Genomic DNA, 24,190 nt, shown 5'->3' with positions numbered 1-24,190 from the left:
CTGAAGAATCCTCTTCCTGGAACTGTGAGTGCATGCACAGGCTGGCAACTACATTGCATGTTGCATAGCCCAACTGCAAAACCTGTGGCTTTCCTGGCTACATCTGTGCTGCCTCCTGCCTTCCTAAAACAAAGTAAAACTAAACCAACACTACCATAATAACCACCACAAAACAAAACAGAAAATTTGCTACCCACAAGATTGGCTGCAGGTGGAGATTCCCGGCTCCTGCCCAAAGAACCATAAGGACAAGGGTTTATGAAAATGGGTCTGGCTGAACAGTTGTTATTTCCAGAAAAGGACTAGAGAATGCAAACAAATGGCAGAAGGACACAGAGTGTGTCTGTGACTCAGTGTGTGTATAGTAGTAGTAGGTGCATATGTGTGATGGGATGAGTGTATATGTGTGGGATGTGTTTGTGCACATGAATGTGTGTTGTGGGGTGCACATTTCCCTCCCTCCCCTGGCACTTGTTTGGGTATCCTCAGTTCTTGGCTCTCTCTAAGGCCCCAGGCATTTTGGAGGGACAGCTCCTAGCTCTCTTTTGTACTTTCCTGTGCAGCCAGCAACCTCCTTATGCCCTGGTCGCAGCCCCCTGCGGGGATCCTTTCCTCCTGGAGAGGTTTCATTCCCCAAAGTAGGTGGGGGCTACACTCCCTGGGGAAGGCAGAAGAAGTGACTTTGATGGATGAAGCCTGGCGCTCCCAGATTAGAGAGGCTGCAGCTCAGGAGCCCGCACTTCCATCCGGGGATGGTTGTGATGAGATAATTTTTCTCATTAACCTTGATAACTCTCTGCTGATATACAGATCTGTTTGCACGAACACAGAACTTTTAAAAATTCTTTTCTGTCTACTATGCCTTCCCGGGAGGGGGCTCAAGGCTGGCAATGGCCAGCTTCAGCCCCAGTAACTACGAGGCCAGCTTTGGCACAACCCCAGCAGACCCGGCAGGGAGAAGCAGCATTGCTGTTTTCTGTCTCTAAAACCCTGCATTTTCTAAACCATGGGTGTGAGTGAGCAGTTTAGAGATTTAAGGAACCTGCATTGGGGTGGATGGCCAGGGTATGTGCCTCTGCTCCCTCTTCCACTTTACCACTTTTACCCTGCAGCAAAAACCTGTCCTTATATTGACTGGCTAGGTTATTTCAGATGCGCCCGCCTCTGCCCTAACTTCCCTGTGCTGAAAAGTAATGTAGTGAATTCATCATCATCACTGGGAGTGTGTTCCCCAGCACACTTTCTCCCCCCACTTAAAATGAATCTCAACTAAAATGAATATTTCTCTTCCAGTATTTATGGCGTTGAATAATACTTATTCGAGTCTTTCTTTATCACTTTAAGGATATGGATTGTCATATTCATCTTTGTTTCCCAGGCACTAATATAATGTCTGGCACATAGTAGGTACTTGAACAGGTTTGTTGACTTTTGATATGAATTAGACAAAACATAAAATTAGAAAATGCCTTGAATGCTTCATGGGGTCCAGTTTTATGGGGAAGTTACGAACATGCATTGCATCCAATCTGGGCCTATTTGCTCATTTGCACACAGAACATCCTCAGAATCTTTCCAGAGTTTCTGATAGTGAAGAGGGGTCAGGGCAGGTTGCTATTCTGAATAAGTTAGGGTGAGGAGCAATATGTTGAAGATGTACTGTAAGAACAGTCCCTCCTACTATGTGCCAGTTCTGGAGAATATAGTGTCTCCATTTATAGTCTTGTGGGGAGACACATTGGGTGAAAGCATGGTTAGATTTGACTAAAGTCAAGTTCTCAGAAAAGCTTTGCCTCAGCTTTTTATGAGCATATTGGAACTGTAGATTATGTCAGTGGCAGAAGCTGACATGGCTGGTGTTCTAGTTTGTTACCACTGCCAGAAATGCAATATACCAGAAATGGGTTGGCTTTTATAAGGAAAATTTATTAAGTTACAAGTTTATAGTTCTAAGGCCATAAAAATGACCAAACTAGAACATCCGGGGATAGAAACCTACATGCAAGAAAGGCCAACGGCATCTGGAACACCTCTGTCAGCTGGGAAGGCATGTGACTGGTGGCTGCTGGTCCTTTCACTTCTAATTTCAAACAGCTCCCCGGGATCATTTTCTTTCTGCATCTCCAAACATCTCTGTTTGTGTCAGCTTTGAGCTTTTTCCAAAATGGTTCCCTCTTAAAGAACTCCACTAAGTGGATAAGACCCACCTTTAATGGGTGGGGATACACCTCCATGGAAACCACCTAATCAAAAGCTTCTACCCACAATTGGGTGAGTCACATCTCCATGGAAATAACTTAATAAAAAAGAGCCCACTTAAGGGGGTTCAAGTGTAATCCAGTGGTAGAATTCTCGCCTGCCATGAGGGAGACCCAGGTTCAATTCCTGGTCTATGAACTTCCCCCAAAAAAACAAACAAGCAAAACAAACAAACAAAAATTCAACAAATGGTGCTGCAATAGCAGGATACTCACATGGAAAAATAATGAAATGTGATCCTGTGATACAGCACACAAAAAAGCAATCCTCCCTGTATTTGGCAGGATTCTCTAAAGAAACAGAACCAACAAGAGATATCTGTAAATATGAGCTTTATAAAAGTATGTCATATAACCATAGGATGCAAGTGTTCAAAATCCATAGGACAGGCTGTGAAGATAGCAACTCTGATGAAGGGTCTTGATGAACTCTACAGGAGAGGCTCATTGACTGAAGAGGCAGTGAAAAAGCCTCTCTTCTTCCTTAAAAGGTCTTCAACCGATTGGATCAAATCCAACTGATTGGATTATCTTGATTGCCGATGTGATCTGCCACAGATGCAATCAACTGACTGATGATTTAATGAACCAGCCATGACATATTCTTGTAGCAACAGTTAGGTCAATGCTTGCCTGACCAGACACTGGGCATCATCACCTGGCCAAGTTGACACCTGAACTTAACCATCACACCACTGTACAATATTGAATCAGGATTAAAGAACATGGCTTTTCTGGGATATACAGCAGTTTCAAACTGGCACAGTTGAGCAAAGTGAGCTTCCCTGAAAATGTGCTCTAGCCCTTTTCAAGTATAGAGATACATTTAAGGTTACTGAAAATTGTTATGCTGCTGGCTTGTGCTTTGAGAGAAAAGCCTGGCAAATTCCTGTTCTCATTTTCTGTTTTCAGCATATGGCTTTCAATCTCTCTTTGTCTCAGTTTCTTGAGGTAATTACAGTACCATGCCTCATAACAGAGCTGGCACTGGAAGACACACAATAAAAATGCAGGCTATGCCAAAGTAAGGGAAAGAATGTTTGGGCTAATTCCAGCTCTACTTTCATTTTTTTAATATTCTATCATCATGCAATGACTGGGTGATGATATTATCACCTTTTGGACAATTAAACAAAACAACAACTGATATTTCCAAAAAAGTGGGGAAACTTGTCTAAGGCCACATATTTAATAGGTGTATGTGGATCAAGAATTCAAACGTAGGCTGTCTAAACTTCTTAATTTGGGTGTCATGATGCTTAAGCCTGTGGGAGGGAAAAATCTGAAGAGTTGTTTGTTACTTGATCCAAGGAATGAAATGGCCTATAATACTTTTTCTATTGACATTGTGGTCTATTAGCACTTCAGTATCCTTAACATTATTTCTATAAGACAAGAGTTAAAAACTGGATTTGTGGCAAATTGCTATAGTCCCTGCCACTCCCCCTTATCTTATACTTAGCTTGCATCATTCATTTATATTACCTGCTTCTGTTTCTTCCATTTGGCATCTAAACTTTTGTCCTTGAATGTGCCTTTTATATTTCTTCTTGCAAAACAGTCCTGATGTATCCGCAAAAGGATGTGCAGACAAGTTTACAGCAGATTTATTAAAACAGCTAACAATAGAGAAACAAAGAAAGCGGACAGAAGCCACAGTGAGCGTATAAACAAATTGTGGTATATCAATGGGATGCCAGCAGCACTAAGAAGCAGAGCGCTTACCAATGCATGTAAGAACATGGATGAATCTGAAAAATATCATGGGTGAAAGAAGCCAAACCAAAAAAGAGCACATGCTGATTGATTCCATTTCTATGACATTCTAGAACTGTAGTTTGTAGTAGGACTAATCAGTGGGGGCAGAAAGCAGATCAGTGGTCGCATAGGGCCAGGAGTAGGTGGGTAATTTACCTCCAGAGACAGAAAGATTTTGGGGGGAGATGGATATGTTCTACATTGTAATTGGTGGTTACACAATGGAATACATTTGCCAGAATGCATTGAATCATACCTTTAACATGGATGTATTTTAAAGGTATGATTTACCTGTAAGCAGTATCTCAATAGAATTGAATTTTTTTAATAGGGTTAAAAAAAAATTATTTTTTAAGGATTTGAAAGGCTAAGCCACTTTTCAAAACACAGAATGCATATCTCTGCAGATTATTGAATTTATATCCAGAACACCTGGAGATATCTCCAAACACTGTCACAGATTAGAGTTAAAATGATTTGTGCCTAAGTAGAACTATTTCCTAAGTGGGATGCTCCTGGAACTGATGACGATGGGGGTAAAATTTCAAAAGGTTCTTGCCATACTGCAGAGCCCATTCTTCTTAAGTGGAGGGAATGGATATAGTAGAGTCATTGAGATGAAGTAAAACAAAGGTTAACAGAAATACTTTGACCCCAAGATACTGTTCTGATGTAATTCTTATGCTAGTGATTCCTATGCTTACCAAATCTTATAAAAGAATCAGAGATTCTTCTTGGGTATCTTTATTTTTCAAGTTGAAGTACAGCATGCAAACCATGGACATTCCCTTAGTGTACATAGCTTGATGAATTTTCACAAACTGAGCACACTTATTCAGTCTGGTGGATGTAGGTAACACAACAAAACATCACGAGTATTCTAGATGATCCCTCATGCTACTTCATAGCCACTACTCACTTGTAAGGAGTAATCTCTCTCCTGACCTTTGACAACATGTTTGACTCTTTTTTTAACTTTATGTAAGTGGGATCATACAGCATGTATTCTTTTGTGTTTGCCTGCTTTGTTATAATTACATTTGTAATGAAGAACGATTGCTTTCATTACTTGTATAATATTAGTATTTCATTGTGTGAATATACTGCAATTTAACAACTCCTAAAGGTGCTCTTTGGCTAACACAATATAAACATATAATAAAATACTAAAATATTTCTAGGTTGGCATGAAAAACACAATCCATAAGAGGAAATTGCTCTTCCAAAGCATATATGAAGACTTTGAAAAGACAAGATACAGACAGGAAGAAAGTATCTGCAAACCACATATCCAACAAAGGACTAGCATCTCAAATATATAAAGAACCCTCAAACTTAACAGTAACAAAATAAAACAATCTAATTATAAGTGAGTAAAGGACAGGAATAGACGTTTTGCCAAAGAAGGTACAGGTAGCAAATAAGCATATAAAAAATGGTCAATGTTGTTAACCTTAGATGAATATGAGTTGAAATTACAATGAGATAGCACTACATACCTATCAGAATAGCCAAAATAAAACAAAGTGGCAACACCAAAGAAAACACAGACAAGGGTGGGATCTCTCACATATATTGCTGGCAGGGATATAATGATATAGCTGCTCTGGAAAAGGGGAAGTTTCCTATAAAATTAATTATGTATTCTATATAATCCACCAATTGCACGCTGGGCATTTTCCCCAGAAGAAGGAAAATACTTTTTCACACAAAAACCCATATACAAATGTTCATTGCAGCTTTTTTTCATGATAGATAAAACTGTATCAGACCAGCTATCCTTCAGTGGGTAAATGATTAAATAAACTGGCACATTCATATTATGGAATATTACTTAGCAACAAGAAGGAATAGGCTATTGATTGCATGTAATAACTTGGATGAATCTCAGAATAATTCTATTAGGTAAAAAACAAGCCAATCTCAAAAAGTTACACACTGTATGATTCCACTTATGTAATGTCTTTGAATGATGCAATTATAGAAATAGAGAACAGAGAAGTGATTTACAGATAGGTGTACTGGGAGGGAGATAACTCTTGTAGTAGATATGTGAACCTAATCTACACATGTGATGAAATTGTATAGAATATGCACATACGCACACACACAGACCCAAAGGAGCACAAGTAAAATTGAGGAATATGAATAAGGTTGGTGGATTGTATCAATGCCAATATCCTGATTATGATATAATTAAAAAATGTTATCATTGGGGGAAACCAGGTGTATTAGTTAGGGTTCTCTAGAGAAACAGAATCAATAGGAAATATTCGTAAATATAAAATTTGTAAAAGTGTCTCATGTAAACATGGGAACGTAGAGTCCAAAATCCATAGGGCAGGCTGTGAGGCTGATAATTCTGATGGAGGGGCTGGACGAACTCCACAGGAGAGGCTCACCCGCCAAAGCAGGAAGAGAGCCTGTCTCTTCTGAATCCTCCTTTAAAGTCTTCCAGTGATTAGATTAACATCACTCATTGCAGAAGACACTCCTCTTGGCTGATTACAAATGGAATCAGCTGTGGATGTAGCTGACGTGATCATGATCTAATTCTATGAAATGCCCTCATTGCAACATACAGGCCAGCACTTGCCCAACCAAACAGGTGCCATCACTTGGCCAAGTTGACACATGAACCTGACCATGACACCAGGTAAAGGAACATAGGATATCTCTGTATTATGCCTTGTGGTTTCATGTAAATCTAAAATTATCTCAATGAAATTTCTGTTAAAAATGTGTAGATTTTAAACCTAGCAATTGTTCCTAACTCAGAATATATTATTCTAATGAGATTATATTATCCAAAAATATAGCTAAGATAAGCTTTATTCAGGTCTGTTTTAAAATTAATAATAATTATTATTAATAATAAGAATTGGTACTAGCAACTACTATAATTAGTTGCTCAGGACTTGGGAAGAGATCATTTTGAGGTAGAAACACTTGGAATAAATTAGCATACATCAAAGTAGCAAATTTAGCAGGCTCTGGCCTACAAAAAGATGACTAAGGGCACAAGGTCTCTGGCAAAGTAAGGTAATGGTATAAGGTCAAATTGTGCCCACTCTGCAAACATGCTGAGGGCTTGAGGACAGCAAGCTTGCTTTTATCTCTGAAAACATCTGCCAGGGATGTTTGCCAGGGCCTGGGCCAGAGGAATTCCAATTCTGGTACTCTGGAATTGTTTCACAAAGACAATAAAAGAAAGCAGCATAAGAAACAAAGAGTTCATACTCTGGTGGAAAACATATTTAAAATAATGAACCTTCAAAAAAAACTTTAGAATATCATCAGATTCTGAGGATTTTATCAAGAATTTAAGCCTATGCTGGCAAAGGATAGGGTGCAAAAAATGACATGAAATATGAGTTGAATGGATTGATTCTGAAAATGCAGTTGACATAAAAGGACAGAAAAGTGTGTTACTTGAAATAAAGAAAGAAAAATTCCAAATATTTCTGAATGAAGAGCTGAGATTGGGTTAAGAAACCTAGCTCTCCAAACAGGCCAGGCTAAATGTGACCCAGCCACCACAAAAACGAAATTTCAACTGGAAATTTTCTACATGGAACTCTCTTCTCTATGATATTTGATCTGAAACTTGACATCTTGTCAAGCTGGGAATAATGGAGGGAACTTGAAGATTGGTTAATGTAAGTATAGAGGGTTTGTATGGAATAATTGGAATTCACACACACAAAAAGGTTATTTATTGATGATTCACACAAATCCCCCTGTGCAGTATCCAGCACAGAGTGGGAGCCAAACCATTTGTTAGAAAAAAAGTGAGGAACAGAGGTATTTATATATATATTTTTAAAAGAGAAAACAATTAAAAGGTACTTGATAAGAAAGAACTATAGGTAAAAGACAACTTTTTTTACTCACTTTGTATGCCCCTACCACCACACACAATTTCCTGAAAAAGAAACCATTGATTAGTAAGCTAAAATATATAGAGAGATCAATTTCAGAAGCCCATAATTATAAAAGGCATCAATTGGGATGGCTGTTTAGAATGAATTTCCATCTTTCTGTTCTTCCTTCAACAAACTGTTAAAGATTGATGAAACATGTTCAGATTGTCCATCTGATGTCATGCCTTCATCCAAGCATTTAACTAAGGAACAGATATGGCAATTCAGCTGAAGGGTGATCAATGCACTTCAGCTAGAAGCATTGTTTGTCCGATACATCACTTGACCTATAGAATTCCTGTTCCAGCGAATGGGGAACTTGAACTGGACTGATAGTGTTAAAAAGTGAGAGAAGGGAAAGTCTTCTTAAGTGAGAAAAAAATCATCTCTTTGGTGAGTCCATCCTTTTAGCCTGAATTTCTTTGTTGACAACACAGAAATTTGCATTTCCAAATGATCTTTTCTCAGTTTAGATTCTTATCAATATTCTTTGTTGGTATTACTTCCTATGTTTTCTCAAAAAGAGGCTAGAAATTGCTTTTTTTCCTCTAAGAGAGAGTAACTGAACATTATGGAGGTTTTCTGCCAAAAGCATGGAGCTTCAGATAAGTAATCTTATCCTTTACCTATGATAAATATGCTATTTAAAAAAATCAAGAAAGAAAACAGTTGGAATGTCTGAAATGCACAGACAATGTTGTGAAAACCTCATCTGTAAGACCACGAGTCCTCCCCATTATTTAGCTACAACGCCAGAGTCTTCTCTAGCTATATTTTTGTTTGGGGATTTTTCCCTTCCCAAGGCTGAAAAGCTGCCAACACTAGTCCATCTGGCTGGCCAAATGGATTGAGCTCTCTGGAGCGCTGCCAGATGCATACCAGTAGAAAGTTAAATTTCTGGACAGTCTAAGCTTCCAGCTCTTTCTCAGTTCAGTGGAAACCATGTTCCTATTTTCCAGAACCCCTTCCAATTGGCATGAATGTTGTCACCTGGTCTTGCTTCCTATAATCTTGTTTCCAGTCTCCTGAGGTCAACCAGCTCAAGAATGCAGCCGCCTCTTGCACAAGTCAAAGACAGTTAAGTGAGTTTGACCAACAGGTTTATGCCAAGTGAAAAAAGCACTGTTACATTTGATTACATTTGTCTGACCTTGAACAATCCTAGGAGCCAGAGTAGTCATTTCAGTTAAGTAATTTAGTTTAAATTGCTTAATTAAGAAATAAAATTTCATGGAATTCCCTAGATTAATTTGCACTTATACTTAAGAGCATCAACATTTATAATCAATTTAAAGAGGAAATAGGCCTAGAGTATTTTATAGTTTGCAGTGAAACCTAATTGGATTCATTTGGGCTGAAATAGGAAATATAGAGAGATCTGATATATTTTTAATTTCCCACATCTTAAGGACAATAATGGACATTTAATCTTTGTGAAGCACTGCGTTTTAGACTTGAAATTGCAGAAGTGGTGGGTTTCAAAGATAAATTGGCTGATTCCCCAGGTGTTCTTACCCTGGCGGGAAGGCTGTCAGCAGGCCGGCATTGTAGCAGGAGCCCATGGGGAGGCTCAGCCTGTGTGGTGACAGAGTAGATGACAGCTGTCAGGGGAGGCGGCCCAGGACCAACAAGGGCCTCCCCTTCTCAGTTTCTATATATGCTCTCTGTGTAAATGTCAGGATTGGATTTGAGTGTTTGAGAAAACTCTATCTGAGGTGTAAGGGATGGACATGAAGGCGGACAGACCAATTGTCAGAGGGAACATTGTGGAGCTCATGTGACTGTCCTGGTAAGGAATACTGAGGTCTTGAATAAAAGCAGCAGTGGTAGCAGAAATGGATGTGAAGAGACAGTTTGGAGGTGATGCCAAAAGAATTTGGGGATCTACTGGGAAGATAAAGGGAAACTTGAGGGATAAGGAGAAAGGAAGGATGACCGCCAGACTTCTGTCTTGCGTGGCAGACATGGGACCAGGTCTAAAGCTGTGCTACTTTATGCCTATAGTGCCACAGTTTTATTCCCCAGTGTGTCCCATGTTAGCAGATATACTTCTATAGCCATCGTCATGAAAGAGTGAATAGAAAGCACTTACTGAATTTTAGGGAACAGGCAGGTTGAGAGGAGGTTTGGGATTTATTATATTTGAGGTGCCTGTGGGACAGGTGTATCTATTCTCTCACTTCCCTAAAACCAGGTCCCTGTCCTGTCTTCTCAGTGAGGGTTATCTGACCATCCTATTTAATCTTTCACCCTGTCCTCCTTGACACATCTCTGAACCTCCTTTCCTTGCTTTACTTTTTCTTTAACCATAATACTTAACATCTTCTGTCATACTATATAATTAAATTATTTAATAGTCTTATTGACCATTGTCGTTTTTCTTCTGGGATGTAAGCTCATTGAGGACAAGCATCTCTATTTTGTTCAGTGATGTATTCCAAGCACATAGAAGAGTGTGTGGTATTTAGCAGGTGATCAGTGAAAATTTGTTGAATGAGTTCAAGAAAAGTATGTATTAAGTGCAGGCTTTCTATGGGGAAGTGAGGAGTGATTCTCAGGCTCAAGAGAGGGTCTGGACTAGTTATAAAAGGTGCCTCTGTTGTAGGCACATCCTGTTTGAAGCTACAGCATGGTTCATACCCCTTAGTGAAAACATTTTAAAGGGTCAGCACTGGGTCTAGATAAGTAACATCGATAAAAAGTGTCAGAAGAGAAATCTGGACCGGAACTGAGTGGGAGTGGCCAATAAAATAAGAACCAGAAAAGGGCAGTGCCACAGGGCAGTGCCTTATGCTCCCTAAGGGGAACATAAGGAAGGAGTTGTCAAAGGTATGAAATAAACCACATTATTCAAATCAAGCCTGAATAACTGCCATTGAACTTGTCAATAAGATGTTAATTATTAACATTGGCATTACAGAGACTTTCAGAAGTGCTGGAAGTTGATACCATAGAACAGTAAAGCAGGGAGTCAAATGAGGGGGTGAGTATAATCCACTTTATATAGAATTATCCCTCTGTAGAAGGAGAGAAGTAACCCAGGAACTAGTAAAGAGGTTGTGGGGAAACCCCAGGGGTGCACTATTGAAATACAGTTGCCATAATGTCTAAGAGACATCTTCCCACTGCTATATGAATAATTATGCATATTGATCATGGCATATTTATTTATTTTGTAATCGAAAGAAATCATTGAGAAGTTTTTTTTTTTAACCAGGCAGAAGACCCCTACAAGTATATTAACATTGAAACGGCGCACTTTTGGTGTGCTTTCAGGGCTGCTAAATCTACCTGGGCTCCCCCAATCTAAATTATATCATGTTGAGGCTATGCCCCAAGCTAGGGAAAGTTTAGGATTGTCTGAAATCATATCTTAGAAATTTTAAATGCACTCTGTTGTCTTTTAAATTGTTAGGGATAAACTCCAAAAAAGTCAGAGCAGAATTTTTCCTTCTAGAGAGCATTATTCCTAATAGAATTTCCTTGAATTAGCATGTTACAATTTTCAAAGTGTGTTGACATTTGTTGTGTCATAATTCTTCTCTCCCACTCAAGGAGTTTGCTCCTGCAGTTACTCCATATCTTCCCTGCATCATCAATTTCCCACTTTAAATGATTCCCAATTTACTGAATCATTCCCCTCATAATAAAACATACTGTATATCTTAAATATTAAGATAATAATATTAAAATACAAAGTTTTACCCCCTTATCTCCCATTTCTTTGTTTCTTTTTAGAGTAAATGTTCTCAAAGGACTTGCCTGCAATTATTATCTCCACTGCTTTATAATCTATTCTCAATCCTCTCCAAGCAAGTTCTGTTCTCTCCACACTATGAAAACTGGCTTGGTTTTCATTGTTGTAGATTTCCATCTTGCCAGGTCTTATGGATTTATCATCTGTCCTCATCTTTTTGCAGTATATGATGTAGTTGATCCCTCATTCCTTCCTTACAAAATACTTCTTAATTTAGCTTTAGAATCACCATACTTTTCTGTTTTTCTCCTACTTCACTGTTTCTTCTTAGTATCATTTCTGGCTCTGCCCCTGAATCCCGAGCTCTCAATGTTGGAGTGCCCCAGGGTTCAGTCCCTTGCCATTCCATCTTCTCTATGGCATAGAACTCTTCCCATAAATGGGTATGATTTCATACATATATACACATATCATCTCAAAGGTGTGATTCCTTAGGGGTCCTGAGCTTCAGACTGGCAGATGTAGGCACTGGAAAGTAACTTCAAAAAACAAGTGAACTCTTGATTCCAACTCACCCTCACCCAGGAATAATCTACCTAGCAATAAATAGCTTAATTCACCCAGGTGCTCAGGTCAAAACTTAACAGTTACCCTTCATATTTGTTTCTCTTTCTCAGTCCATTCCCAGAGTTGTAGTTCTAGCCTACTATTAGATACCAATTCCGACCTTTGCTAAGAATCTTCACGCCATTCTTTTCTTCCGTGGATAACCGAAATAGCCTCCTAACTGGTAACCCTGCTTCTACTCTTGCTTCCATAAAACATTCTCCACCGAATTGCCGAGATGATATTTTACAAATAAACATCCCAAGTCACTCTTGTGGTGGCATTAGTGCTACCCTACTGAGCATGCTGTCTCCCCATCCCTCTGACACAAGGTAGGATTGTACTTACCTGCCTTCTTGTGACAAGTTCTGGCCAGTGAGTTGTGAGCAGAAATGATAACTGTATTACTAAGACAAAACATTTGTTTGTTGATGTGAGACCCTTCCCAGTGCCACAGAGACTAGCAATGGTCCAGACAGGGGAGGCTCCATCCTCCTGGGTCTCAGAGTGAGGAGAGCGATGGTCATCACAGGAAACAGAACTCCTATCCAGCCCATGAAGGACAAACAGTGCAATCATCATGAAAAGAAAACCTGATTGGTTTTAAGCTGAGATATTCTTTATGTTTACTGCAGTATCACCCACCTGTCTTGCTTGTTCTCTCCTGCTTGATATGTGTCCCATGTGCATAGTATTATAACACATTTGGAATAAAATCTGGATCCCTTACCAAGCCCTATAAGCCAGCGTGACTAGTTTTCTTTATACTAATTATACATATTTGTAAATATCTATACAATGGTGTTGAATATGGTACATGCTTTATTTTGCTAGATGTCCATTTCAACTCTATGAGGCTATTACCATCACCTGTTTTATAGATGAGGCGATTAAGGCAGAGAAGAACTAAGGTGCGTGGTCAAAGCCACAGAAACGGGATTCAGTATAGATGGAACTTGAACCTAGGCCTGTCCACTTCCAAAGGGCAAGCCCTTTATGCCTATCCATTTCTGTCAGGTCAGTTATGTTAATTTCCCTGGATCCTCCCCCTACAACTTCTTTCGTATCCCTCAAGGTCTAACTATCCTTTATATCTCTCCTCAGAAAACATTATCTCCTCCCTATTGTTATCTTCCAGTGTCTGTCCTATCCATCCATCTTTTTCAGCTCCTTTGCCACCCAAAGCCATGTTTTTTAACCCTCCTTTTTCCTTCCCTCTGCCATCTCTTCCTACAGTCCTTTATCTCTCCTATCAAATAAATCCAGCTTTTTTTGTTTATATGAGTTTTCTCTTCCTATAAGTTTTCTGACACATTTGAACAAATAACATGGGCCCACTGGCAGATCATTTGGCCCATGGTGAAACAGATCTTCATGATGAAAATATTTCCTTGGAACATGCACTTAGGCCAACTTCCCTTACCAGAGTGTTGGCATTCTAGTCTCTCTGACACTTTCTCTGGAAGTCCTTACAGAAATTCAGCATCAAGCTGTAACTGTTTATTCCTTTTATTAACCCTATCTTTTCTTCTGCTCTTGGGATGTTCCTCTGTCATCATAAAATCTTACTAAATTTTATATTCCTCCATCATCATAAAATACATATATTCTTCCCAACACTTCTTCTGAAACTTTTCAGAGTAAACTTTGTCATGCTTGATGAAGTGGAATGTTGTCTCTCAACAAGCACTCTCTAAAGTAAAATGCCTTCTTGGACTGTAGGTATTTCACCCACACAGGGCCCCTTCAAGAGGAGGAGCTTTGCCATCCCATCTGATGAAATTGTTGGTTAAAACTGTTTACATCATAAGATGATGTCACTTCAGCAATTGCTCATATGATTTGCAAAACTTCAGGAAATGTCCAAATCAGGTCTCCATGATACTTGCTTTCTAGACTCTGAATAGGGAACATTGCATTTACCTGGGAAACAACTCTTCTAAGAAATCTGGTTGCACAAAGTGACATTTAGGGATGATCATATTAGAAGTACATGCACTCTTACATTCTCTTCTAAATCTTTGGATCCTCATATGCCATTTTATCTAGTGGATCTTCAAACCACATTTACTCACAGTGGCCTACTTATGTTTGTCCTTTCCTTTGTAAGTGCTACCATAGGAAACCATGTGAATTTGAATTACTAAATTGCACTTTTATTGCATGCCTTTGACTTTTATCAGTTTCCCACGGGGACAGTCATATGATTCACCTTCTGTGTCTGATGTGAACTAGGGGCTGAGAATACTTTCTTTTAGCTCATGTATGTCTTTTCAATGCAAAAAAAAAAAAACTCTCTTCCAAGTTTCATATGAAGAAAAACTTTGTTTCCTAAAGGAACAAAATAATTAGAACCTTTAAAGACATTTTCTTCTGTAAACTGGCTGCTGGAAAACTCTATCCAGTTTTATTTTCAATTAGAGAAGATGCATTGATCCTTAGAGTTGGTATATTTGCTTTTCTCAACTCAAATCTCTTCCAAGTAATCTCTGATTTTCTAATTGTATTATAATTAGCATTTTTGTAAACCACTGCAAATGCTTGTTGGAAAGATAGAGCAACAGATGCTCAATAAATGGAGTTGTCCATCTTTCTCATACTGCCATTTGGAATCTGTGTTTATGACAGTCCCCAGTCAGAGCCAGAGGAGGCTGGAAAATCAAATTCACAGATTCATACTCCTGTCACTGTCATATGATCTCTTGCAATTTTTGTCCAGATTCAAAGAAGTTGAAAAACTTGCCCAAGGTAAGGAGATGGGATTGGAAATCATGGCTTCTAAACCAAAAGGCAATAATCTTAGAGACCTGCTGGGTGCTTAGCCTGACTTTAATTTACGAGACAAGGAAGTATAGTATCTAAGAGCCACAAAATCAATACATCTGAGAGTCAGGCAGAAGAGGTGGGCTTGGAAAGCTGCCAAGTATTAGGTAATAGGGAGTATTGAGAATTGAAGTGACTGAAGAGTGTGCATACCCTGAATAAAATCACTTGTGCCAGTTGATTAAAATCTGTCAGTGGGCCTAATATGGCCTATTAGTCTTTGATTTGTGGGCTGTGATCTGGTTTGACCAAGAGGAGGTGGGACACAAGACATCTTAGGGTAATTTCTAAAGTACCCTGACTTGAGGCTAACTCTAGACTAGTACTTGGTCTTGACTAAAACACATAAGGAAAATAATAACACATTTAAAAAAATTAAATGCCATGTAGTGATAGATGGCAGAGTAAGGGTGGGATGGTATGATAAATATACTACATGAGGCCAAATATCTGGCAATAGCTTTAACTTTTTATTTAAATCATGACAGAGTTTGCTGTTGTTTGGCTGTTCTATATTTTTGTTTTTGTTTTTTAATATCCCAGATCTTTTGCATGCAATTAAAGACTGCAGCTTAAGATGATTATCTTAAGCTGTGCCCTTGCCTTTAAATTTTTCCTTTCTTGTAAATTTAATTCTGTTTTTAAAAAATTCTACATTATGTTTGTATAAAGAGAAGGAACAATGAGATGAAAAAGAACTTTAGTTCTAAAATTGAAAAGAAAATCTTAGAAGCAAACATAAGGGGATAGCTTCATGACCTTGTATTAGTTAGTGAATTCTTAGATTTGATTCTAAAGACACAAACAATAAAAGAAAAAATGATAAATAGGACGTCATCAAAATTAAAAACTTTTGTATATCAAATGATATTATTAAGAAAGTGAAAAGTCAACCTATAGAAGGAGAAAGAACATTTGGAAAATGTATATATGATAAGGGTTTAATATCCAGAATATTTTTTCCAAATTAACAACAAAATGATAAACAACCAAATTTGAAAATGTGTAAAGGACTTGAGTAGACATTTCTTCAAAGAAGATATACAAACGGTTAGTAAGCATATGAAAACATGTTCAACATCATTAGCCATGATGGAAATGCAAACCCAAACCACAATAAGATACCACTTCAAACCATTCAAATGACTAGTATTTAAAAAAGAAAAAAATAAGTGCAGAGAATTAAGAACTCTGATACACTGTTGATGGACGTATAAAAGAGTGGAGCTACTGTGGAAAAGAGTTTGGGGGTTCCTCAGAAAGTTAAGTGTAGAATTACCTTATGACCAGGCAATCCCACTTCTAGATATATACCCAAAAGGATTGAAAGCAGGGACTCAAACAGGCATCTGCACATTAATGTCCACAGTGACATTATTCACTATTGCCAAAAGGTGAAAGCAACCTAAGTGTCAATTTACCAATGAATGGATAAACAAAATGTGGTATATATACACAATGGAAAAATGAAGTTCTGATACATACTACAATGTGCATGAACCTTGAAAACATGATTTTTAGTGAAAGAAGCTGACACAAAAGAACAAGTATTATATGATTTTATTTATATGAAATAACTACAATATGTAAATTCATAGAGACAGAAGTCAAAGACAGGTGACCAGAGGTAGAGAGATGGGAGTCAGGAGTTAATGCTTAATGGGCACAGAGTTTCTCTTTGGGATGATGGAAAAGTTTGGTAATGTACGGCATTGAAAACATTGTGAAAACTGGGTTGCATACATGAAAGTGATTAAAGATGGGAAATTTTATGTGGTGTTTAGTTACCACAGTAAAACTAAAAATAAGAAAACATGAAGGGTATATCATTTAAATCCCATGATTTAAATTACCCTCCATTGTTTAAAGCTGTAGCAGTTTCTTAGCTTTGGATTGGAAGAGCACAGTAGTAAAAGGCATCTTCCATCCCAAAACTGAATGTCAGGAAGAAATGGTTTTCCCACTTTACTTTTTAATCAGATGAAAAGATTAAAATGGATTTCCCAGGCTATACCCACAATCAGGATAACCTCCGTCCTTACGTCCAATGTGCTTGTGTGACCCTGTGAAAAAGAAAGAGAAAATGTGTATCGGGATGGGGAAGAGCAGACGAAGGGAGCATCAGGAGCCGCTGAGCCCACACCTCATTAGAAAGATTGTACTGCAAATCCCATAGCTGCCATTTGGTTCTTGTAATTTATGTATCCTCTGTAAGTTTTAGTTTCCTCATTTGTAGATTGGTAATGAAAACACCTGCTTCATAGTTATTGGAAGGACCAATAAAAATACCTAAATAAAGCACAAAGCACAATGACTGGTTCTTAGGAAAAGCTCAATAAGTAATAGCTGTGATTGTTCTTATTATTAGGATTATTGAAGAAGAAAGATGGGGGAAGCTCCAGCAAATAATTCAACAGTCTGAAAATGGAACTATTAGTGAGTCTTTTATGTACTTTCTCCGTGAGATGTACAAAGCTCAGCCCTCTTGGAAAAATATGCCAGGTTAATGTTATTTTTGCTCCAAGAAATCTATTTCTTTTTCTTTTAATTTTTTCAGGACTCATAACTATTTTTTATGAATAATTTGCTCCAAGTAAGTGTGTTTGTTCATTCATTCATTCCTCATTCATTCATTCATTTAAAAAATCATTGTGAACTTGCTCTGTGTCAGACACTGAGTTGGTGCTGGGGGATACAATAGTTAATATAAGTGAGAGCCCCTCCTTTACAGAGAGCACATTCAGACTAATAGGCTATTTCAAATGGTCCTTGCATGAGGCTCTTCTTGTCACATACCAGCCAGCGAGCTATTCACATAAAGGTCTTGATGAATCCCCTTAGGATTATTTATAACAAATGAAAAGTTCCTAATAAGGTCAAAGCTTAATTCAAATAAATGAATCTCTAATGATATTTCAGTTAATGTGACACCAAGAATAAGAAAGATACTTAAAGTATCTTAGATCCTACCACATAGTTCACTCCTATTTCTCCAAAAAGTAAGGCTTTGATATTCTTTGCTCCTGATGCCTATTAAAGAGTAAGAGATGTTCTCAATCCCATACTCCAAAGTGACCCTCTCATTCCTTTCTTATGTACAAGCTCAATAAAACCTGAGTTTGTTTTATATTTTAAAGATGAAAAGAACTTCTTCACTAGATAAGCAAAGAAGGATCTAAAACTGGAGATCATTTTGAGCCAAGACATTTAAAATAGGAAATGTGGGCAGTATAATAAAATCACAAAGCAGAATGTAATGATTCAAGTTGAATGGAATTGAGTATAACAATGGTTCTCTGTCCTGGCTGTGCATTAGAATTACCTGGGGACCACTTTAAAAATGCCAGTGCCCACGCCCACCCTGCACCAATTAAGTAAGCATGCTTGGGATCTAAACTTGGATTCTTCTTTCCATTTAAACTTCCTTAGCAGATTCTACTATGTTATGTAGACAGAGGATTGGAAGCCACTGCAGCCAAGGAAGGGGAGTGGCAGGACTAGAGGTGAGCCCTGAAAGCTCTGTCAGATTTTGATCTATATCAGGAGGAGTAAAGATGCCAGTTTGGCAAGAGACTAGGGTGAGAACAAATGGCCAAACATGAGAATGGCCCCAGATCAAGACAGTGAGGACATGGCCTGATCTGAACCAGTGTGTTCTGTTGAGGCACAAGGTAGGACTTGTTGGTAATTCCTCTATAACAAGTACCCTTACTTAAGTTTTAACATAATTTGCAAAGGTTGACTTGGATAGTTTATTGGGAACAACTAAAATGTTGGTTCAATTGAATATGAGTTTTGAGGTACTTCTTTTGTCAATAACTAGAAATAAGGGGGAAAAATAATTTGGAATTTTTTTTAAAAAGACAAAGTTTTGGCCTAGAAAATTCTCCTCATGGGTCTTTTAGGGGAAAAAGCACTAAAAGAATTCAGTGCAGTACCAAACCTGGCTCACAATTCATCTCCCTTTTGCATCTGAGGAAACTGAAACCCTGAGAATTTCAGGTATCTGCTCATTGTTGCACAGTTAGTAAGGAGAATATGAAGTATTTAAAGTCAAATATATTTAATATTCTAAGGCCCATGTTCCTTCCATTAAACTAGGACTTTTTTTTTTTGAGGATCAAGTTCTCTTCATTCCCAGCAATAGCATTTTTTTTTTTTAATCAAAAAGTTTAAGCCTAGAGTTCTGGATCAAGATCAAGTCAAGCCTAGTCTTTATCTTATGAGGATTTATCCAGAGATTGTCTTCCACAAATTTGTAGACTAGGCTTGTGAGAAGATAAAAGGACAGCTTCTCAGCTTGCAGAGGAGTCTGTGAGTGTGTGTGTGTGTGTGTATACACACAAAAGTGCACACTCCTGGTTCCTCTATGAAATGTGTAGCAAAAGTTTGATGCTCTCTCTAATGTTCCTGCATAGAGCTGTCTTTTTAATATGAGTTTTTGGCATTTGCCATGAAGCTTTTCATTGTCTCCATATGTAGGCTTTCATTAGCTTGTATTAAAGATGCCTGTCGGAAAAGCCACAGTAACTGGGCCAGTGTTAGCAATTCACATCTGGCTTAGGCTGTGCTTCCTGACAGCACTAATGTCAGAACCTACTCTCCGTGTCCCCTTAAGGAAAGACAGAGGAAAGTCACAGGCATTGAGGACACAATCAAAGACACCAGACTTTGGGGGGAGCTGTGGGTACAATGTGGGGCAGTGTATTTACATGGCAAATGAAAGGCTTTTCTTGGGATGTGTAGACAGAATGTGTAGACAGACACAATAGTCTTTCAGCCTGTCTTTAATGAGCTGAGGCTCTTTGCCGCATGAATGCTTGGTAGCAGGACCTCTGTGCTCTGAGAATACAAGCACAGGATGGTCAGGCTTCGCTTGGGCAGGGGTCTCGAAAGGGAGGAAGACATGACTCATGACACTTGAGCTAACTTGACACCACTGCCATCACCCTTTGGAAAGCAATTTGTGGGCAGAGATCTAGGCTGTTTATAAATATGACATGAGCAGCAGCTTCAACCCTACCAAGCTTCATAGGGATAGATGAAGAGGAGGATTAGAGAAGCTGAAGCTTTTGTTTAAATAGAGATTACAAAGCATTTAATTCAGATCAAGTTGGTCTAAAGCTTAACTGCCAAAACGTATCCCTTTTCTCTGTTCTCTGATGTGTTTTGCTCTTAAACTCAGAGCCCAAACACGCAGAGGAAGATGAAGTCTTATTTGGAATGACCATAGATGAGAATGTTGGCCCCTTTCTCTTCTGTGAGTACGAATTCAGGAAACATGTGGATTAGAGATTCTATCTATCACCGGACATTAATTTTTTGAGTAACAATGGCAAATGTACTTTCTAAGTACTTGAATGTGAAAAGGAAGTCAGGCAGCAGGAAGTGGATGTACTGAGGTCAGCACCTATAGGGATTTTCATCAAGTATGGTTTCTGTATTGGAAATAATTCAAAATATAGACTGCCCACACTGAGAAAGTAAAAAAATATATATAGGTTTAAAAACACTCCATCTGTTTCCCCGCATCTGAGACTGAATTGGACTGACTGCATGGCTGATCTAGTGATTGTGAAAACCTACACATTCAGGAGGTGACTAAAAAATGAATTGACCAAACCCCAGCCAATTTGTCAACTATTTGTAGACTTGGCCTATGCTCAGCTTGGGATCATTCCTGATCTTTTCTGTCAGTGAGGTTTTCTGCCTCAGTGAATCTTTCCTTTTTTTGGGAATTAAAGTTGGATGAAAAATGACTGAATTCTCAAGGAACCATTTACAAAATGAAGTGTCTAATGTATTAATTAATTCATTAAAACAATAGCAATGCATGGAATGGCTACTATGTGCCAGGCTCTGATCTGAGCATTGGACATTCAGTGACAGAGTTACAGTCTCTGAACTTCAGTTATATTAGGGGAGACAGAAATAAATGTTTAAACAAATAAGTATATGCAGAAATACATTTTGAGATGGTGGTACTGTTACCAAGGAATGAAAGGGGATAGAATATAAGAAAGAAAAAGGGACGAGGCTATTTTAGAATGGATGGCCAATGTAGACTTCTGTGAGGAGGTGATGGCACAGAAATCTGAAGATGTGAAGAAGCGAGCTATGTGAAGATCTGACAAAATGGTGTTGAGTAGGCAGAGAGCATTGAAGTTATAAATGCTAACTTGGAGGGTTGCAGAAATGTCAGTGGGCTAAAGTGGCTGAAGAAGAGATAGGGAGTAACAAAGCAGGAGTCAAGGCTAGAGAGAGGCAGAGGCCAGTTTGGCAGGTACTGCTAGTCCATGGTAAGGAGTTGGGCTTTTATTCTAAGTGGAATGAGAAGATAAATGCAGGGGGAGCACATAAATAATTTGAGTTCTGTCTTTAAAGAGCTCTCTGGTGACTGTATAGAGGATAAACTGTAGTAGGGCAAGAGTAGAAGCGAGGAGACCAGTTGGGAGGCAATTTGTGATGTACATGAAGGAGATGGTATCTCAGATGAGTGTAATGTTTAATAAGTGAACAGAAGTAATGGGACTTGGGCTCTATTTTGAGAATCAGCCAAATGGGGATTTCCAGATGGATTGGATAGGAGAGGAAGTTGGGGTGAAAGAAAGATTTGAGGTAATGAAATGAACAGAACCACCTATCATTCTGCTGTGTACAACCTTCCTTTGTGTATAGGCCCTGATTGAGCCTTAGCAGGAGGAACGTTGGTGATTGAGATAATAAATATTGGGGAAGGAACAGGCTTTCCTTTGTAGGAGAGGAGGTTGGGTGAGAATAAGGAGTTTTAATTTGAACGTGTTATGTTTTAGATACATCTACAACTACCATTGCTATGGAGGTTACTCATGCTACATGCTCAATGAGCAGAGAGATTTTTCTGCTCCACGTAGGTACTCAGGGTCCCAGGCTGGTTGAGGCACCACTGTCTTATATCTTCACCATCTCAGATATGCAGCCTCCTCAATTGCTGCAGCAGGAGAAGGGAGAGACTAAGAAAAGAGTGAATGGGATTTTCACTCTCTCAGCCTTGAGGTGATGCACATTTAATGGTCAGAACTAATCACCTGACCTGGGAAACTAGAAGAACAAGCAGAACCTTTAGTGGGTTCATTGCCTTTACCACATAAGTCAATAGGAATGACCCGGTAGAGAAGGTAAATTTGATATGAGAGTCAAATCCTGAGATGGAAATCAGTGCACTTTTGAAGAGATTGATTTTAACAGCCCTATAGGATTAAGGACATTTTTCCCACTCTATCAGGAAAGAAGATTGGATATATGGTTAATGACTCACGAAGGATGGGAGATTTGATGATGAAAAGAGGAGGGCATTTTCTTCTGAATACTTTATTTTCTCAGAGAAAGAAAAACCAAGGTCATCAATTAAGAATGAAGAATGGGGAATGTTTTCTGTAGGCCTTAGGAGAGAGAAAAGATATAAATAATGGTGGAAAAATAAGTTTACTAGGAAATGGAGATAATATGGCAGTATAATATGGTGTTACTATGTAGGAACCCCAGAATCCAATCTTGATAATTTAGCACCTAAGTGCTTCAGTTTCCTGATCTGTAAAATTTAGCTAATAGTACTTACATCATAGAATTATTTGGGGGATTAAAACAGAGCCTGACACTTGTGTCAACTGTTATTGTCAGGATAGCCTGAAAGTGGGACTCATGTTTATGATTCTAAAAATTAAATGATGCCAGTTAGTATAGCTGTGTTTGTTCTCTAGCCATGTTCAACAGCTCACCTGCTAAGAAGTAGATGTGGAGTACTCATAGAATTAGATTTAACCAATGTTAACTAGATGTGTATGAGAGAGCATATTTTATCCAATGCTCTATTGCCAAGTAGTCCTGCTCTTCAAGTATGAAGATGTCTACTTTCACGTTGTTTTACTCTATTCTCCTAAGTATTTTTCTATTTTTATGACCTATGTCAAATTAGGAGGCTCAAACTCTGCAGGGGTCCTTCAGAATATTCAGAGGGTTAGTGTTTCATTTCTGCCTAAATTACTGCTCTTCTCTTCTTCAGGAAAAGCACCATTTATGATCCCATTAAAGTGGCTCGCATTTGGAGGTGACCAACGAAGCAAAGCCCTCAAGAGAAACTATCAGTTGGAGCCACAGAATTCACGTAAATTATATTCAAATTAGACTGCTCCCTCTTAAAAGTAAAGGAGATTATTTCTTTACCAAATAAAATTGCTCATTGAGATAAGACTCACATTATTGCTTCCCATAGGTGACTGCTTTTTTCCCCTCTATTTTAAAATCCCTGATTATGTGAACCTTAATCTTTGGAGGGAAATAGTACATCAAGAATCTCCATTTCAATTATTCTGCCAGATCCACTTCCACACTGCTTTCTCAGTTGCTAATGATCTGAAGCAAATGTCATCAAGTAGAAAAGAGGAATCATTCCAGTGAGACCAAATGGGCAAGCCAAACTACTCTCTTTCTCCATGCAGAAATTTGCAAGGGGGCCAACAATGGAAACTGTTATTGTGTAAAACAATATCTCCATGTCTTTCTATGCCTTCAGAAGTCTTTTCACCTTGGTTTCTCTTTCCAAAAATATTCTCTAGGATACTTATCAACCCAGGTTTTACAGAAACCCTTGTGATGTTCAATATCAAATATTATTTATTATCTGATTCATTGGGATTTTCTGTCTGAAAACTGTTAGATTTCTGGTTTATAAGGGTAAATGCCCTTTTAAACACAATTGTCTCTTCCAACTGCTCATGAATGTACAGATACAGCAAAAGATGAAAACTCAGAAAAAAAAAACTTTCTGAATCAAATAATTATTATGATTATTTATATTATAAATGGAGCCAGGTGAGAAGATTCTCTAAAACCCAATTCTTCTAGTTCTAGACACAGAGACCTAAGACCTAAACAACCAGGAAAATAAGCAACTCTCCTTCTATGCATCCCTTCTATACAGAGCTCATTTATTTGAGTAGTGGAATTGTAAGTGATTCTGATTATTTTTCTAATCTTGAAACTTTATTTTAAAATTTTTAATCCAAATATCTTTAAAGAGAGAAGCAATATATAGATTGCCATATCCATATCTATGTCATATATAATGACATAAGAGAATCAAATGT

General features: G+C 38.3%; 1 long non-coding RNA gene across 1 annotated transcript in view; it reads left to right on the top strand.

The window, feature by feature from the left end:
- The window catches only part of LOC143677588 (uncharacterized), an 85,167-nt gene extending 61,874 nt beyond the window's left edge, over window positions 1–23,293 (top strand). Inside the window, exons 2-4 of the long non-coding RNA XR_013172697.1 lie at window positions 10,860–10,922; window positions 17,434–17,501; window positions 23,107–23,293. This is a non-coding gene — a long non-coding RNA (uncharacterized LOC143677588). The remainder of the gene's footprint in view (window positions 1–10,859; window positions 10,923–17,433; window positions 17,502–23,106) is intronic.
- The last annotated feature ends 897 nt before the right edge of the window (window positions 23,294–24,190 follow it).

Source organism: Tamandua tetradactyla, chromosome 3 (assembly GCF_023851605.1).
Source record: "Tamandua tetradactyla isolate mTamTet1 chromosome 3, mTamTet1.pri, whole genome shotgun sequence".
In the NCBI taxonomy this organism is placed as follows: domain Eukaryota; kingdom Metazoa; phylum Chordata; class Mammalia; order Pilosa; family Myrmecophagidae; genus Tamandua; species Tamandua tetradactyla.
This window is presented reverse-complemented; position numbering and strand designations above follow the sequence as displayed.